The sequence below is a fragment of the Cupressus sempervirens genome, chromosome 7 (genome assembly GCF_028749045.1).
Source record: "Cupressus sempervirens isolate cs-2001-9-10 chromosome 7, ASM2874904v1, whole genome shotgun sequence".
NCBI classification, from domain to species: domain Eukaryota; kingdom Viridiplantae; phylum Streptophyta; class Pinopsida; order Cupressales; family Cupressaceae; genus Cupressus; species Cupressus sempervirens.
This window is the reverse complement of record NC_143124.1, coordinates 223140196-223159646: the sequence shown is the minus strand read 5'-3', so window position 1 is coordinate 223159646 and position 19451 is coordinate 223140196.

The following is a 19451-nucleotide window of genomic DNA, read 5'->3' as shown; positions in this document are numbered from 1 at the left end:
CTTTGAAGTAAGAGTGGAGGATCTAAGGGAAACCCCTATCTAAGGAACTATCAAAATGTTTTTTCAGAAGTACCTGGCGTACCTCCTTCTACAATATTTGATTTTACCATAGCTTTGGTACCAAGAGTAGACCCATGTCAAAAGCTCCATATAGAATGACTACTATAGAACTGATGGAGTTACAAGTACAGTAACAGGAATTGATGGATAAGAAGCTCATCTATCCTAGTGTCTCTCATTGGGGAGCCCCGATGTTGTTTGTGAAGAAAAAGGATGGAGCCATGAGGTTATGCATCGATTGCAGGATCTTAACAAGGTCACCATCAAAAATAGATACCCACTTCCCCAGATAGATGATTTATTTGATCAGATGACAGGAGCTGCAGCATTTTCTAAGATTGATCTCAAATCGGGTTACTACCAACTTCAGATTAAAGTGGAGACACTCATAAAGATGCTTTTAGAGCCTATTATGGACATTATGAGTTAATAGTTCTTCTTTTCGGGTTGACTAATGCCCCTGTAGCCTTTATGAAACTTATGAATAGTATATTCCAAGATTGTCTGGACAAGTTCCTATTAGTATTCAATGATGATATCTTTATTTATTCTCAGAATGAGGAGCATCAAAAACACTTAGAGATAGCTCTACAGAGGTTGCGTGAACACAAGTTGTACGAGAAATTGTCAAAGTGCTCTCTTTATCAAAAGGAAATCCAGTATCTAGGGCATATTATATCAGCACAAGGAATTGCAATAAATCCCACCAAGATCCAAACAATCAAGGAACGGTTTGAACCTAGGAATGTGCTAGAGGTTGAAGTTTCATGGGCTTAGCTGGTTTCAACAGGAAATTTGTAGGGACTTCCACGAATAACATACCCCATAACTACCTTGCAGTGAAAGGGTAATCAATTTGTCTGGTCGGAGAAATGCTAAGCAATGTTTGAATGTTTGAAAGAGAAACTAACTACTGCACCAATACTCAAAGTATCGGATGTCATCGGTAGAAATTGTGTCAGCCGACGGAGTGATTGTCGTCATTGTTTCTGTAGTCAGTGTTTCTGTATTCTATAGCCGACGAGTAAATAGTTTGTAGCAGACATAATGTTTGTGGCCGACGGACTCCTTTGAGAAGGTTCGACAGATAGTATTTATATCCCATCTGGGATCACTGTAAATCATCATCTATCATTGATCTTATCTTATCACCAGTTATGTAATCTATTGGCATATGCGAATAATCTAAGGAATTTTGTTGTTTGTGTTCATTGTCTATGTGCGTTTCTAAATTTACCTATGCGGTAAACATTTGGCACCGTTGCCGGGGATCAAGTCTTGCTGAGTGCAAGGTCCAAAGACATCAGAAAGGGAAAAAGTTGGGGACGTTGGACGGGCAAGAGGTACCTCACGCAGTCAACGGATCATACCGTGCCAGGAAGATGCTGTCGCCGTCATCGTCGTAGAATGATCAGATGATTCCCTCGTCATTGTCATTGCAGAATGAGGACGGATGGAAGCAAAATTGAGGTGTTGTTATTTGTTTTGAGAAAAACAAAAATTTATTAATAATAATAATAATTTTTTTTAAAAAAAAAATTTAAAAAAAAATTGGCGGAGTGTGCCGTGAGCATCTATCCGCAGGCACTTGACCGCGGGCACCTATCCGCAGAAGTTGCTCCACGGGCAAGTGGTTCGCGGGAAGACATTTCTTGCGGCCCGCAGGCTTTATTTTTTTTTCCCTTCTTTATAACAATGCAATGTTCAAGAACATATTGAGGCACTCGTGTTGTTTGGAAAATTTAACTGTGATGATGCCATGGGTCCAGGAGTTAGAGACTTCTAGCTGCTACCAGCGGAACTAATTGGCAGAGTATTCCCTTGAGATACCTTGGTTTTTGTTCGAATGATTTCATCTTGTAGAAATTCTCCACAGATAATCTTCCTAAACCACATCATCAAAATAAATCTTCCCTTCCAACAGCACAACAACATTCTTAAGATCATCCACACCTTCAGAACCTCAGACGGGCATGAGTTTTTGGAGATTATCCATTCTTTACCGTATTGGCTGCTGCAACTCTTTTAGATGAAGTGAATATCATCCGTGATTTCGGCGATGAATGAGAATCTTGACTGAGACGGAATTTTTGGGAAGCTCCTGCCACAACCTTCCTCTCCTCCGCAGGCTTCTTCTCCCTGGACAATCGACTGTTACTTGTCTATTATCTTCCCGCGCAGCGCAAATGGAGGTTTTCTTTAAAAAAAAAAAAAAACAATAGATTCAAGTTGTTTGGAATGAGTATATGATATTGCCACAGGGAAGGGGAAGTATCGGTGATTGCCAGAAAGACTGTGGAATCGGCAAAAAATGACAGAAATGGTGTGTTCCATGCAGTTTTGTGTGGGTTTTGGAGGGTTAATTTGGTCTTGGCCTGGGGCATTGCCCTAGGACCCCACGGGGGCGCTACCCCTCAAGCCTGCCAGAGGTGTTGCCCCATGGACCCCCAGTTGTTGCGGATATCATTCATGGGATGCATGACCAGTTGATGAAGACTTGGAGCTACTGCAGGCATGGAGTGTCTGTGTACCAGAGCCACTGGGAGTAGGTGTTGGCCAAGAGGCTACCTTGGTGGATGCATAGAGAGCTCGAGAGGAGTGGGTCATCTAGAAGGCAATACAACAACACTTAGCTCAGTGGACCCAGTGTTGGAAGCAGAGAAAGCAGCATGGGTGGCTATCAAGGTTAGCTTGAGGAGACAATATTGTGTTAGCAAAGGCTACAGATGTAACTGGATGAATGTGGAAGTGATGTGACAGAAGTAGATTTTTTGTTGTAGTCACTCTGTTAATGTATTTTGGTTGTTAATTTATCTCAGATATTTTGTAATTGTCGTCTGAAGATGACTTTTTCTTTTGGGGGGATGATGTCGTCAATAGAAATTGTGTTAGCCGATGGAGTGATTATCATCGGTGTTTCTGTAGCTGACGAGGTAATTGTCATCAGTGTTTCTATATTCTGTAGCCGACGGGTAAATAGTTTGCAGCGGACATAATGTTTGTGGCCGACGGACTCCTTCGAGAAGGTTCGGCAGATAGTATTTATATCCCATCTGGGATCATTGTAAATCATCATCTATCATTGATCTTATCTTATCACCAGTTATGTAATTTGTTGGCATATGCGAATAATCTAAGGAATTTTGTTGTTCGTGTTCATTATCTGTGTGTGTTTCTTAATTTACCTATGCGGTAAACATCAGACCCTAAGGGTCACTTTTTGGTCATCACCGACACATTGGGAGAAGGATTGGGAGGCGTCTTGATGCAAGAAGACCAAGTCATTGCTTATGAATCCAGGAAATTAAGAACTATGAGTAGATTTATGCACCACATGACTTAGAATTAGCAAACATCGTTCATGCTCTACAAATGTGGAGACATTATCTGACTAGAAAACCATTTGAACTCAAATAAAATCATCATGGATTGAAGTACATATTTACTCAACCAAATCTTAATGCTTGACAAAGAAAGATGGTTAGAATTGTTAGCAGACTATGATTTTGAGATCAACTATATCAAGGGGAAAGAAAACTAAGTAGCTGATGCCTTGAGTAGGCAAAGGCATATCTCCTCTATAATAACAATAAACACTGGGCTTAGGGAGGAAGTGCTTCAAAGTCTACTAGGAGATGATTTATGATGTAGTGCAAGGTCAGGTGTACCTCAATTGGAGATGACCTAGGCCCCAGGAAATAACAACATAGCAGAATATAACAATAACACAAAGATTCAGATCAATTGCAACACATTCTCATAATAGAATCAATAGGTTAACATCCAACATGCCTAGTTGTAAGGCCTTCTGGGTTACCACCAATACAAAGAAGAATACAACTCAATCCACCTCCTAGCTACTCCATGCTCTATTGAATAATGACTCTAGACATCACAAGACCCTCTACTTACACTAAACCAAGCCACAAGTCAGCCTAGCAAGTTACATTAAATAAACACTCAAGCCACAAGTCGGCCTAGCAGATTATATAACACTTAGGACATGCCCCAAGTTTACAATCATAACTAACTCAGAAGATAAAATAATGTTAGACGGCCTTAGACATAGGCCCATACACCATCCAATGATCCACATCTAAGATCGCACAAGCCAACTCCCACAGATCAAAGCTCACAAAAACAATCTCCAAAGTCCACCCAAGAAATAAGGAACACGTTATCAGTAGCCACCAAAAGGGCTCTAACTCCAATACAATCACTCCAATCATTATGCACACATAGGACAAGGTTCACCACTATGCCTCAAACATAACCCTTATGCACGAAACATAAGGTCCACAAAATCCAAGCTTGATGCTCATGCATCACCAGCATACAAGATTGCCAACTACTCTAAGATACCCCTGCATTAGACACCCCAGGTGCGAAAAGATTTTCTCTATAGCTGGAAGAACATCTTCCGAGATTCTAGACATAAACCTTGAACTAGTTCTTCATATACATGCACTCCAACTTATCAACTTGTACACTCTTTCTTTTGTTTCGCTTCTACAAATCCTTTCCTATAACAAACACCTTTACATCTGTCCCTGGTGTGCCACAGATCTGTTTCCCATGCTGATCTCTAGCCCTTTGAGAATCCTTCAACTCAACTCACTTACCAACACTTAGGTTCCTCTTACCAAGTTTTGCATCCTGCAAAGGAATCAGGGAAAACTTTATGCCACCCTTCTCAACAGCAAACACATTCTTGACACAATCATGCATTGCCCTGCAATCATACTACCAAGGTCTATCAAGTAATATGAGACAACTATTCATGCCCACTTATTACACAACACTTGATCCACATACTGCCCAATCTGAAAATTAATAAGACACTAATCCCTCACTTCCAAACCATGTTCATCTTGTAACTAACTAATCCTCTAAAGACATCTCACTCTCTTCAAACCAAGTTTTTGAACCATCTCCTCAACAACTAGGTTATCAGTACTACCACTATTGTGATTACATTCCAGCATTTACCTTCAAACTTGCATAGAGTCTTGAACAAATTTCGTCTATGACAATGTTCCAACACCTTTTTACCAAACAATACTCATCAAACCAACAAGTTATCCTCCACCTCAAGCTCATTTACAGAGTCCTCATTCACCACAGTAGCTCTTTTATCATCAACCTTCCTATCAGTGTTGGGACATTTAAATGATCTATGTCCTTCACCACATCTATAGCAAATACCTTTAAATCCACCTCTTTCAGTAGGTTTCAATTCATCCTCAAAAATTGTCTTATCTTTCACTGAGTGTCCCTACTTCTTCCCTCAAGAAATACCTTGATGTCTTCTCTTCAACTTATCTTCTGCCTTCAGAGCATACTGAGAAGCATCTTCAACCGAATCAATCTTCAACATACAATCTCATCCTGGATATTGAATCTCAAACCATTGATATATCTAGCCACATTTTCTTTAGAAAGTTCTCTATGTCCAGACCGAATAGTTAACTTGTAAAACTCCTCGATATAATCCTTCATAGTCATATCCTTCTACTTCAAATTCTGCAATCTCTTAAACAACTCAAGTTCATAATCAGCAGGAATGAACTTAGCCTTCAGTTTTGTCACCATCAATATCCACCTAGTGATCTTCATTTCACCTTCCTCTTCTCTCTATCTTTGCAATTCTTTCCACCATAAAGCAACATGTCCTTTCAACTTGGTCTGTACCAACTTCATTCTAAGCAGATCTCCAATATCCTCTAGCTCAAAGTAGTCTTCCAACTCACCAATCCATTCAATCAGGTCCTCAGGGTTCAAAGCACCTGAGAAATTAGAAACCTCCATCTTATGCTTTAGTTTCAACTAAGCTCCAAATCTATCCAACTGACTAGTTATGTCTTCCATACATCTCTCCTTCCAATACGTTCTACCTTCTCAACTAGATGTAGCAACCTCAAAGTCTTGAGCAACTTCCTCATAACCATTTTTCATACCCATGTTCCTCGGAACACAAGCTATAAGTCTCATGATCTCGGCGACCATATCATTTTTCATCAACTCCATCTCAAATATGAAATATGATCTGACCTTCTCTGAAATCTTAGTCTGCACCGCATCACAGAGATCTGCAATCGCCCTAGGATCCAATCTTCTCAGAGGTATCTTCCAAGATCTTCGAAAACCCTCTACAACAAATCCAACCCAAGAACCTTGTGACAAACCTAAGTTTCTTTCAAGTCAAATCGCAACCTAGCACCTCACACAAACAAGAAAGGATTTCACAAGTCTAGGAACACATATTTGCAATAAAAATCACATAAAATCTCTACAACCCGCACTATAAGAATCACCAACCAGATCAAAACCTTCGCTCTGATACCACTTGATGCAATGCAAGGCCGGGTGTACCCCACTTGGAGGTGACCTAGCCCCCAGAAAATAACCATACAACGATAATATAAAAAATAAAACAAAGATTCAGATCAATTGCAACACATATTCTCATAATAGAATCAATAGATTAACATCCAACATGCTCAATTGTAAGTCCCCCTGGGTTACGACCAATACAAAGAAGAATAAAACTCAATCCACCTCCTAGCTATCATCCCTTAAGATGCTCCTAGCTACTTCATGCTCCACTAAATAATGACTCTAGACATCACAAGACCCTCTACTTATACCAAACCAAGCCACAAGTGGGCTTGGCAGATTACATAACACTTAGGATAAGGCCAAAGTTTACAATCATAACTAACTCATAAGATAAAATTATGTTAGGTGGCCTTAAAAATAGGCCACACACCATCCAATGATCCACATCTAAGATTGCCCAAGCCAACTCGCACGGATCAAAGCTCGCAAAAACAATCTCCAAAGTCCACCCAGGAAATAAGGAACATGTTACCAACAGCCACCAAAAAGGGCTCTAACTCCAATATGATAACTCCAATCATTATGTGTACATAGGACAAGGTTGACCAATATGCCTTGAAAATAACCCTAATAGTGCAGAACATAAGGTCCACAAAATCCAAACTTGATGCTCCTACATCACCAGCATACATGATTGCCAACTACCCAAGAATGCTCTTGTATCAATTTCTATAATCAAGTGCGCCAAGCCATTCCAAGGAACCCTCATGACATCAAATACGAAGGTTATCAACTGGAAACAAATGGACTCTTTAGATACAAGGGAAGGATGTACATACCTAAGGATTCTGAAATTTGAAAAACGATTTTGAGGGAAATCCATGTCACCCAATATTCAGGACACCCAAAAGTAACAAAAATACTAGCCGATATGAAACCACTATACCTTTGGAAGGGCGTGAAGTAGGAAACAATTGAGTTTGTAACAAGTTGCCTTCAATGTGAGAAGGTCAAGGTTGAACACAGCTACCCAGCTATGTTGTTACAACTAAGCAAAGTTCCAGAATGGAAATGGTAGATAATCACCATAGATTTTATCCAAGGATTACCTATGACCAGAAATAGGCACAAAACTATCCTTGTAATAATAGATTGATTAACCAAAGTAACAAATTTCATCCCAAAAATTTAATTGATGGTGCACCAGAAATTGCACACAAGTTCATAAAAGAGATCTTCCAGAGAAGATTATATGTAACAGATGCTAGAATGACATCTAGGTTTTGGCAAACCCTATTTTCAGCATTGGGGACAAAATTGAATATTAGTTCAGCCTATCATCCATACACCAACGGCCAAATGGAAAGGGTAAACTAGGTGCTAGAAGACCTTCTCAGGGTATATTGTATGGTTCAACAATACCACGGGGAGATGTATCTTCCCTTCGTTGAATTGCTTACAATAACTCATACCAGTCCACTATTAAAATGGCACCATTTGAGGCTCTATATGGGTGTTAGTGTAGGACACATGCAAGTTGGAAAAGAATTGAAGATCGAATCATTGTTGGTCTTGAGATGCTTTTAGAAATGAAAGAATAGGTAGTTCAATTTCGACAGAGGTTAAAGGAAGCAAATGACTAACAAAAGAGTTATGCAGACACTAAAAGGACACCTAGAGAATTTAAGGTGGGAGAAAAGGTTCTAAAGGTAAAAGTCCAAAAAAGTACTATCAAGTTCAGTAAAAATGCCAAGCTAGTCCCAAGATATGTGGGACCTTTTGAAGTATTGGAGATTGTAAATCCTATGGCCTACATAATTTCCCTACCTCCAGTCCTTGCCCAAAAGCATAATGTGTTTCATGTATCCTATCTTAAAAAGTGTATAACCAATAATGAGCATGTTATTGACTCGAATCTCTTGCAGGTACCAAACCCAGGAGTGGTGGAAATAGAGCCATTCAAAATACTCAAGGTGCATAAGCTCTACTTACAAAATTGAGACATTACCCAGTACAAGGTCCAGTGGGACCAATATGTTGAATAAAATGCTACCTGGGAAGATTGTGATGAGATCTTCTAGAAATTTCCCTACCTTTTTCAAAAATATAAATTATAGTTGGCTATTATTACTTTGTTATTTGAAACATTTTGACATGATGCTATCTAAGACTGTAAAACAGCTATTCCTTTCATTATTGTGTATTTAATTGCAATATTCATCAAGAGAAATGAAACATAAAGGGAGGGGGTATGTTACATCCCCTATTTTGTTAATTGTAAATCTAAGTTACCGATGCGTCTGGGAATAGGGGGATGTGGATGCAGATGCAGATGTGTTCCAATGCACAGATGCGGTAGGATGTGCCAGGAATGTTGCCAAGAATCATGCCCTTCTCCTGTGAATGCACTCGGGGTGCTTGGGAGAGCATCCTAAGAGCACTGGGCACATCCCGTGAGCATCCGGATGATTTGAGCGGCTAGTCACTTAAGTGACTTATTAAAACATGTGTTTAATAGGTTTTTTTGTTATATTTTTTTCTCCTATTTGCCTCACAGCCCTAAAAGAGCCCATTTATTGCCCATTCTTCCCATTTTGTTTGCAGCTAGGCTCTCTTCTCATTTGGTCTCCATTGTGGCATTTTGAAAGAAAGGTCATTAGTTTTGAAGAGGATCATTCGTAGGGTGTCTATTGAGCTCCCACAAAGGACGATTAAGCATCTAAGGTAAGCATTTGATCCCTTTCATGACCTTTTTTAGTGATTTTTTTAAGATCTTTGTGAATTTTTCAAGTTTTGGAAGAATTATTTTAAGATTTCTTTTTTTTTTTTTTAAGAAATGATGGAACAAGTGTAGCCATCATTTTTAAGTATTTTTGTATTGTATATTTGCACTTGTATGTTTCATGTTGATAGTTTTTTAAAACATTTCTAAGTTATATTTTTCTATTTTCTTATTAGATTCATAGTTTCTATTGTGCAAAAATGGCCACTACTAGTAGTCAAAGTTCAGCAGCACGACAAGCTGAATGAAGTGATAACTTCAGTATTGATGTGGCATCTCCATCATGGAGACCCACCACAAGATCATCACATGTTTCCAAAGGTGGGTCATACATTTGGAAATGCAATGTATGTCATAGTAAACCATTCAACAGCTCGTATGCTCAGGTCAAAGCTCATTTCATAGGCCCTACTGGTAAAGGAATAACATTGTGCAAGGGAAGTAAAGATGGAAAAAGGTTGAGCAATGCACAGTTAGCCAAATTTATAAAAGAACCAGAGGTTATTGATTGTTTAGTGAGAAAATCAAAAACAAGTTTGTACAAACCTTCATCTACAAAGAGCAAAGTGAAAGTGCCCACCGATCATGTTGCATCCTCCAAAGATCCATTCTTGGAAGTGGGAGAGGAGGATGATGCACTATAAGTTATTACCCACAAAAGAGGTTTGTTGGATCAAGCATTCAAAATGGAGGCAAGAGAGATTGTTGTTGAAGCAATTGCACGTTGCATTTATGCCAATGGTCTTCCTTTCAATTTGGTAAGATCGTCATATGGAAGGAAATGGTTGTGGCCATCCTTAGAGCGCCAGCTGATTACATTAACCCCAGGTTTGAAAAGGTGCATACTACTCTTTTGCAAAAAGAAAATATTTCTATAGACACAACTCTTCAACCAATTAGGACATCTTGGAAAAATTCCAAAATAACTATTGTGTGTGATGGATGGAAAGACATAGGAAATTGACCATTGATAAATGTGATTGCAATGCCCCCCAAAGGGGCAATGTTTTTTAGGGCTATTGATTGTGAAGGACAAGTTAAGGATTCACAATTCATTTCTAGATTTCTCATTGAGGCAATAGAGATGGTGGGTAGTGAGAATGTGGTCCAGGTGGTCAAAAATAATGCCACGAATTGTAGGAGTGAAGGTGCTTTGGTTGAGTCTCGATACAACCATATTTTTTGGACACCATGCACCGTACACTCTCTCAACTTGGTCATGCAACAAATTGGCACTCAAATAGATTGGGTGAAGCAAATATACCAAGAGGGAGAGGAGATACAAATGTTTGCGACAAACCAACACATGTCACAATCTATATTCAAATCATTCTCCAAGTAGGAGTTGTTGAAGGTAGATTTAAAATTGTAATTACTTAGTTTCATTTATTTATTTATTTTGAATAAGTTTTATATTCATGTTCAATTATCAAATTATTTCTTGTTTATAACTTTTTTTTTATAGTTGATTTCATATTTTCAACTTGCTTATAGGTTGTTGAGACTAGATTTGCATCTCATACTGTTGTTCTGAAATAACTCCTCAAGGTGTGATCAGCACTGGGCCAAATGGTTATTTGTAACCAGTGGACTATATGGAAGGCTTCAAATTCAAAGAGATCCTTGAAGGTAAGGGGTATGATCTTGGATGAGCATTGATGGGCTCGTGTGCAATTTGTATTGGATTTCACCGAGCCCATCATGATTGTGCTACGCTTTGCCAATACAGATGCACCTTGCTTAGGCGATGTGTACAATGGCATGGACACTATGGCAGAAAAGGTAAAGCTTTTCATACAAGCACATGAGACTAACCCCATAGAATGTGAAGCCTTGTGCAAAAAGGTGGAGGATATCATTCGTCATCGTTGGGAGAGGATGACTACCCCAATGCACCTCCTTGCATATGCCTTATCTCCAAGGTTCTATAGCCAAGAAATACTTGCTATGCCGGATAGAATTGGACCATATGTGGATGAAGAAGTTTCTATTGGGTGCTACACTGCATTTGCAAGACTCTTCCTAGATGATGAACACTGTGTTGGGTCTTCTGCACACTCGGCAAGGTAATGATTCTATTTATGTAGTTGTTGATCAGTTTTCAAAGATGGTTCATTTTATTGCCTATAATGAGACAACTAGGATAGCAAAACTATTCTTCTTAGAAGTTGTCCATTTACATGGTCTTAAATTTGATAGAGATACTAAGTTCTTGAGTCATTTTTGAAGGGCTGTATGGATGAAATCAAGGACCAAGTTACAGTTTAGTAGTGCCAATCATCCTCAAACAGATGGGAAATCAGAGGTAGTCAATCAGAGTTTGGGAAATTTGTTATGATGTATTGTTGGTAAGAAGCCCAAACAGTGGGACTTAGCACCACCCCAGGAAAAATTTGCTTATAATAGTTTTGTTTATAGATCAATAGGAAAATCTCCTTTTCAAATTGTCTGTGGTAGGAACTCTCAAGGTGTTCTAGATTTTGTGCCACTACCATTGGGAGACAAAATAAGTGACGATGGAGTAGTTTTTGTTGAACACCTCCACCAACTCCAACAAGATGTTAGACAGAAGTTATAGGACAGTAATGAGAGCTACAATATTGTTGTGAATGCTAGTAGAAGACGACAAATATTTGTTGAAGGTGACTCGGTGATGGTTTACTTGAGACGTGAATAGTTCCGTACTGGCATATATCATAAGTTGAAGTACAAAAAGATTGGCTGTTGCAAAATCATCAAGAAGATTAATGATAATGCTTATGAGGTTAGTTTACCAAACAATCTAGACATCTCTCCTATGTTTAATGTTTATGATTTGTATACATTCCATGGAGATGTTCATAAGATAGATAATGGACAAGTAGTGGATTGGCAACATCACCTTCCCAATAAGACTAAGGAAAAGATTGTCAAAATTCTAGACAAACAGACTACATCCACACTACATGGTCAGTACAACAGATATTTGATACAGTGGGATGGGTCACTAGAAACAAAAAGTACATCGTTATCTGAGTGGGCAGTGATGCAGTTGGATCCAACAAAGTTGCAGCAATTCACAAACAATCACTTGCAATAGTTGTGTTTCTTTCAACAAGAGGAGTATGATGCAATGACTTCCAGGGGTTATAGCTTTTGACTTAGATGTGGGTTTTTGCTGAAATATTTAGGGTGGCTTCATTGGGAGTTAATTGGTTTCGAATCAACTCTTCTCTATTGGCGATCATTTGAATTTATTTTTGAGAGTCAGAAAATCCGTTTAGACCCCTCAAATTAGCTTTCTGTATTTTTTCAAGTTTTATTTTCTTGTAATAACTTCGAATGGGTGTTTCCAAAGTCAAAAATTAGTTGGCAGTTTCATTTGTCATAGTTAAAGAAAAGTTCAGTTAATTCTCATCTTTCTAGGAGTTATTTTCAAAGGTTTACAAAAATAGAAAATTTCAAGATTTGTAAAAATCAGCCAAAAAGGTAATTTTCTATTTTTTTTCTAGTTTAGAGGGTTTTTAATTATTTAATAAGTTACTAAACATTGTAGAAGGATCATTGGCAAATGGAAAATCGATGAGTTTTGAAATCTGTGTATTTCATCTATGTTTTTACATCAAGTTCCATTCTGAAGAATGTATTATTGTGTATAGATACCTAGGTGCTGCATCTTGTGTGCAGGTGTAGATCCAAAGGATTCAAACTACAACAATGACACTGACACCAACGAACATAGAAAGCTACAAAACTTAGTTCCAGAACTTGAATAGTCCAAAACATTAGGACTAGAGCACCCATCATTAGTGTCCTTACATTTTGGCCCTAGAGTTTGAGGACAACAACCAAACTTTCTACTCAAACCATATCCAACATCAACTCTTGTTTGTGTAGTGCTTAGCCACTAAAGCCCATGTGCTAGAGTCCTGCCCAATCAGCTCCATATTTCAGCACTAGATTCTTCTTTGCATTTCACTATTACTATATCTCCTCTTCTTTATTTCTTTTTTTTTTTTAATTTGACATAACTTGTTCAACTTAGCCTTCTTTAGCCTAGTTCATTGCATGCACTCAACCAATCCCCATCACATACGATAAAATAGAGAGGGAGAATACAAGACAACTTGGCTCTTCCTTGTGGCAACAACTAAACCCATTTACCACTCACTAATGTGGTATGGGAGAAAGATTGACCTGGGTTAACGCACATGTTAGTTTAGGATTGCTTTTCCCATACACGACTCAAGAATTTTGAAGACCTATGAAAAATTCAAACAAGATTTGTTTTGGAAATGTCTTGAGTGAGATGTTAAAGAAATTATCATAGCATGTGATTGTGACAATAGACTAATAAGGAAACCGTCAAGGCCCCTATATTACTTCATCCACTTTATATTCTTGATGAGGTTTAGAATGGTATTTCATTGGATCTAATTGTGGGGCTTCCCTTTTGGAGATAAAAAAATTCTTTTGGTTGTTGTTGACTACTCATTATTTTGGTTGTTGTTGACTGTTAAATATTTTAGCTGTATATGATATTTCAAACACTATAATTTAGCATTGGCAAATTTGTATTACTTATTAATTAACATGCCTCTGGAAGTTTTTTGTTTTACGCATTTGCTACAGGTGTATTATATTACATATTCTCTTGCATTCAGGGTCCCACAAATTGACTGGCAACAGTTACGAAGAAGGCTCTTGTCTGGCAGCGGTTAAGTTTCTGGCTAAGAGAATATTGAATGAAGGCAACTCGACTTAAAGGAAAAATGGCTAGCACGTGGGTGCTCATTCTTTCTTCTCTCCTCCATCACTGACAACTCTTGTCAGTTTTATGTAATTAAGAAAGCGTGCAGCTGGGTCATGTTATATGATCGATCTTCATCTATCAGTTGCTGTTGTTCATTTTTCTGGAAAATACGATCTGTTCTTTACTGAACTTTCTTGTGAAAAACAACACCATATTCTTTCTTTCCCATTCATTCATGGGTTCATGTATCTGTTGAAGACACCATCAGAGTGTGCGTTCTTTCTCTTATCATAATTGTGTTCAATCACCAGGAAGCTGTGATACTGTATTCTCTTATGTATTCTGTATCTTCAACTTTTCAAGTCTTGATCAGAGGTGTTACAAAGGAGTGTTTTGTTCATGCGCTTATAGAGCTGAAGCTCTGACTTTTGTAAGGAAATTTTTCTACATTAATTAAAGATTCATTTTGAGGCTGGGTTGTTTCCCTCATTGCAGAGGGTTTTTCCCAGGATACATGCAGATGTTTGCTTTTCTGTTTCTAGTCTAGAATTAACATTAACTACTCAACCAAATAACTTGCCTAACCCATACATGTCCTCAATGGTGGCCCGACATTTCTTAGTTCTTATTTTAAGCTTCATTGGATGTCACATTCTCTTGTTATTGATCATGATCCTTCAATTGAAAATAAGGTTTGGTAGGAATTATTCAAGTTGCAAAGAACTCATTTGACCATGAGTTTGTGTTATCATTATCAAACCAATGGCCAAACTATGATTGACAATAAATGCCTTGAAACTTGTTTATGTTGTTTTTGTGTCAAAGAAACACAATTAATGTATTAGGTTGTTAACTCTTGCTAAGTAATGGTACAATACCATATGTATCACAGGCTTCCAAGATGATAGGTTATGAAGTCATTTATGGTACCACTCACCTTCCTTGGATACTTATCTTCTAGGATTAGAAGATTTTCCAAGATTTCGACAATTGACAATACCCTAGCTAAGTGAGAGGGTATTTAATATTTATCACATCCTTACAGAGAACCCAATATTACCATAAAATCACATGAAGCAAGAAGTGGATAAACATTATATAGAGCATATCTTTGTTGTTAGTGGTTTAGTTTTTTATGTCTCCATTAGTTAAAAAAAAATGCCAATATAGGACAACCATGATGATATTTTGGGTGGGTCCCAATCTTATAGCCCTTTATTGGGTGGTGCAATGAATTGATGGCATGGCATAAAAATTTGTATTCCCTCCCTCTTTTAAAATCTAAGTTAACGGATTCGCACCCTGGAGCTCGGGTTCGGGTCCAGATTCATTCGGGTCCGGATCCGAGCCCGGGTCTGTGACCGGTCCGAGCAGGGTCCGCATTTTGGCCTGCGGGTCCTTCGGGTCCGTGCTTGCACGGACCCAGGAGGACCCGCAGGCCAAAATGCGGACCCTGCTCGGACCGGTCACAGACCCGGGTGAATCCAGCCGGACCCGTGGCAGGTGGGGCAAAAAATGACCCAAAAAAGCAATAAAATTATGTTCTTTTCATTATTTTTTTTGCCAAACCCTAAAGTAAGGCCTATTAGATGCATTTCATTCATCTAATCTCTCATTTGCTTTGTCATTTTGCTCTCTCATTTTGGTGTGGCCATTTTTCAAGTTTGAAGAGAAGGTTGTAGAGATTGTTTGTGGAGTCTCAAATTCTTCAAATAATCAGTGTTGAGTGTTCTAGGTATGCATTTGATCCTTCCTTTTGCTTCTTTCATAGTTTGTTTTTAGTTTTTTAAATTTTTTATATTTATTGTTCTAAATTTTTATCAAGTTTTGTATAAGTTTTGAAATATTTTTTTAAATTTGTTTTTATAGATTGCAAGAATCCAAGAATGAGTAGTCAGGGTTCAGTGGGTGGGGTGGGATCCCAAAAATTTAAAATTGATAAAAGCTCTCCTTTGTGGAAGTATACAACAAGAATTGAGCAATGTGCTTGTGGGGGAGGGTATATATGAAAATGCAATTTTTGCCAAAATCAATATAGAAGCTCCTATTTTCGAGTTAAACATCATTTGATAGCTCCACCAGGTCAAGCGATTTCCATGTGTGAGGGGCCCCCATAGGGAGGTAAAAAAGGGTTGTCGGCTCCTCAAATAGCAAGCATGTTAAAAGAACAAGAAGAGGCTGATAAGTTAGTGTCAAAGGCAAAAAAAGATAAGTCAAAGCAAATACCACCAACACCACCCTCTCAAACAATTAGTAAACCACATCCCTTCCTACCTACCCCATCTATAGATGAAGATGAAATAGAAACACCCGCATCCCGCAAGAGAGGCCCATTAGATACGGCATTTGAAAATGACAAGAGAGAAATTGATGACATAAAGGTTGGGCATTGCCTCATTACAAATGGTGTTTCATTCAATCTAGTGAGATCCCCTTATTGGAGAGAGATGGTGAAAGCAATAAATGATGCACCTCATGGTTACCAATCCCCTGGATATGAAAAGTTGAGAACCACCATATTGCATAAGGAGAGAAAGAATGTAGAAAACCTCCTCAAACCAATAAGAGATTCTTGTATCCAAACAGGGGTGAGCATTGTCTCTAATGGATGGAAAGATTACAAAAATCGTCCATTAATAAATGTGATTGATGTTTGCCCCAAGGGGGCAATGTTTTTGAAGGCGGTTGATTGTGAAGGGCAAGTAAAGATGCAAATTTTATTGCCCAACTTCTCATTGAATCCATAGAGTCCGTGGGAGTTGACAATGTTGTCCAAGTAATAACGGACAATGCTAAAGTTTGTAAGGCTCCAGGTGCTTTGGTAGAAGCACGATATGAGCATATCTTTTGGACACCATGCACTGTCCACACCTTAAACTTGGTGATGAAAACAATGGGCAGCTAAATTGAATGGATAAAAAATGTGTATGAGGAGGGTGAATAGATCCAAATGTTTGTAACAAACCACCATATTTCACAAGCAATTTTCAAAACTTTCTCCCGCTTGGAATTATTGAAGGTAAATTTTAAACTTTATTTAGCTTCATTTATCATATTAATTTTTGTGTCATATTTTACAAAATTTAATACATATTCTTAAATTTTTGTGTTATCAACTTATCATATTAACTTACAATTTGAATTAACATGGTAATAGGTTGCTGAAACAAGGTTTTCTTCACACACAATCGTCCTTAGACGACTTGTGAGGGTGAAAGAGGCATTGGGTCAAATGGTTATTAGCAACAAATGGGGTGGATGGAAGCAAGCTGATACAGAAAAGGCCAAAACTGCAAAGGATTTGATCTTGACTGATAAATTTTGGAATAGGGTGGAATATGCATTAGAACTCACTGAGCCCATCATGTCTATGCTTCGGTATGCCAACATGGATGAGCCTTGTTTGGGGAACATATATGATGCCATGGACTCTATGCTAGAAAGAATGAAATCAGTAAGTTTAAATTTTTATACAATACTTTATCCTTGTTTATTGAGAGATTTTAATTTTTGATTTTAATTAAGTTATTAACACTACATCAAGATAACTTACATGTACATCATTTGACATCCCAGGTCATTCAGAGCAGAGAGTAGGATCCTGATACCTTGTACACTAAGGTGGAGAAAATTGTTCTACATCATTGGAACAAGATGACTACATCTTTACACCTCTTGGCATATGCACTTTCTCCTAGATATTATAGCAATGAGATACTTGCTATTCCTGGTAGAGCGGCACCATATAGAGATCCTGAAGTTGCTGCTAGGTATAAGAGGGCACTTAACAGGCTCTCTAGTGATCCTGATGTGGCATCAAATGTTAGGATAGAGTTTGTTGATTTTGTCTCAAGCAAAAATGCAGAACCTGATGTAATCAATGACCAAAGTAGATTGGATGCCATTGGATGGTGGTACTTACATGGGAAAAGTTACATGTACCTCCAACCTCTTGCCATTAAGATCTTGTCACAAGTATGTATTTAAGTATTTTTTCTTTTTCTTATGGCCACTTAGCTTTTCGAATTAGCACTCTTAAATTCTTATTGTATTGTAAAATTACTTAGCTAATTTTTAAAAATTTGTTGGTTGTCTCTCTAGGTTGCAAGCTCTTCTGCTACTGAGTGGAATTGGAGTACATACTCCTTTATCCACTCAATGAAGAATAACCGATTGGGTTCAAAGAAAGCAGAGGACTTGTTATTTATTCACAACAACTGGCGCCTCTTATCACGCAAGGATCCAGGATATAAGAAGGGACTAGAGAAGTTGTGGGATGTACTACCTGAGACTTCTAACTTGGATATGACTGTCCAAGATATATCTAGAATTTCCTTGCTAGATGTTGAGGAGGACGAGGAGGAGGATGTGGTTGCATCTAGGGCTAGTGGAACCGGTTTGGGTTCCAATGATGTGGAAAATGTCAATGATATAGATGAGGATGAAGCCATTGATCCCTAATATTTTGATGACCCATTTGACCCTTGAAGGGCATTTGCATTTTTGATAAACTATGTTTAAACATTTGTCATTGACTCATTGAGTCATTTATGATTTATCACTATGTTTCACAGTTTCAAACTTTATTAAGTCATAATTTATTATCTATCAATCTGATGAAGTAGTCTATGTTTTGAAATTCCATTTTGCATTTTAGTAATTCAATGTATGATTTTATTTACAACATTAGTATAGATTAATGAGTGAGTATTTAATGTTTATCTTTGACATTTGGCATTGATCAATAATCAAGTAACATTGATATATTATACTATGGAATGACTTAGTTTTACTTTTACAACTGTATGAGTATATATTTTTTTTGCATATATATATATATTAACGAACCCACCCATGAACCCAAATGGGGAAAAAAAAATTGCCCGAACCCACGAACCGAACCCCGAACCCGAACTCGTCCCCAAACCCGAATCGGCAACTTAGTTTAAAATCAATCTAGTTTTCCATGTCCCTTGCCTAAATAAAGTGCTTAAGATGGCTACCCAACAAGGCTACTAGTGTTGAATGAGTACTAAACAATCTTTTTAAGACTCGTGCATACCAAGCATCTTTACACTCATTTAATTGAGAGGTTTTAGTCCATTAGAAATATTAACAACTAGATGATGCCAAGTGGGAACCAATGAACACTCTATCCCAATTACAAAATTTCAGGATTTGAGTACAAATCCTTTCAAAGGAAGAGAAAATTCTACGAACCCTATTTTTGTATATGTGATTGGCATTAGTTATTATAAACTTTTGAATGCAAATGCCTTATAAGTTATCTGTCTTGCAATGCTTGCCAATGCAAGGTAACCTTGTTGTCTTTATTATAGTGTAGAAAGCCCCTTCAAAGTGGTTTTACAAAGATAATATCAAGAATTTCGTTCTCAATATTCTATGGGCATTTCTTATTTATCATGAAGGTTCATCACATGAATCCTTTTAGAGTGACCATCTTATTGCTTGAACTTACGATTTCTCATAATAACCATGATTTTAGATTTCACATTCTGAGTCACCAACCTCCCCTCC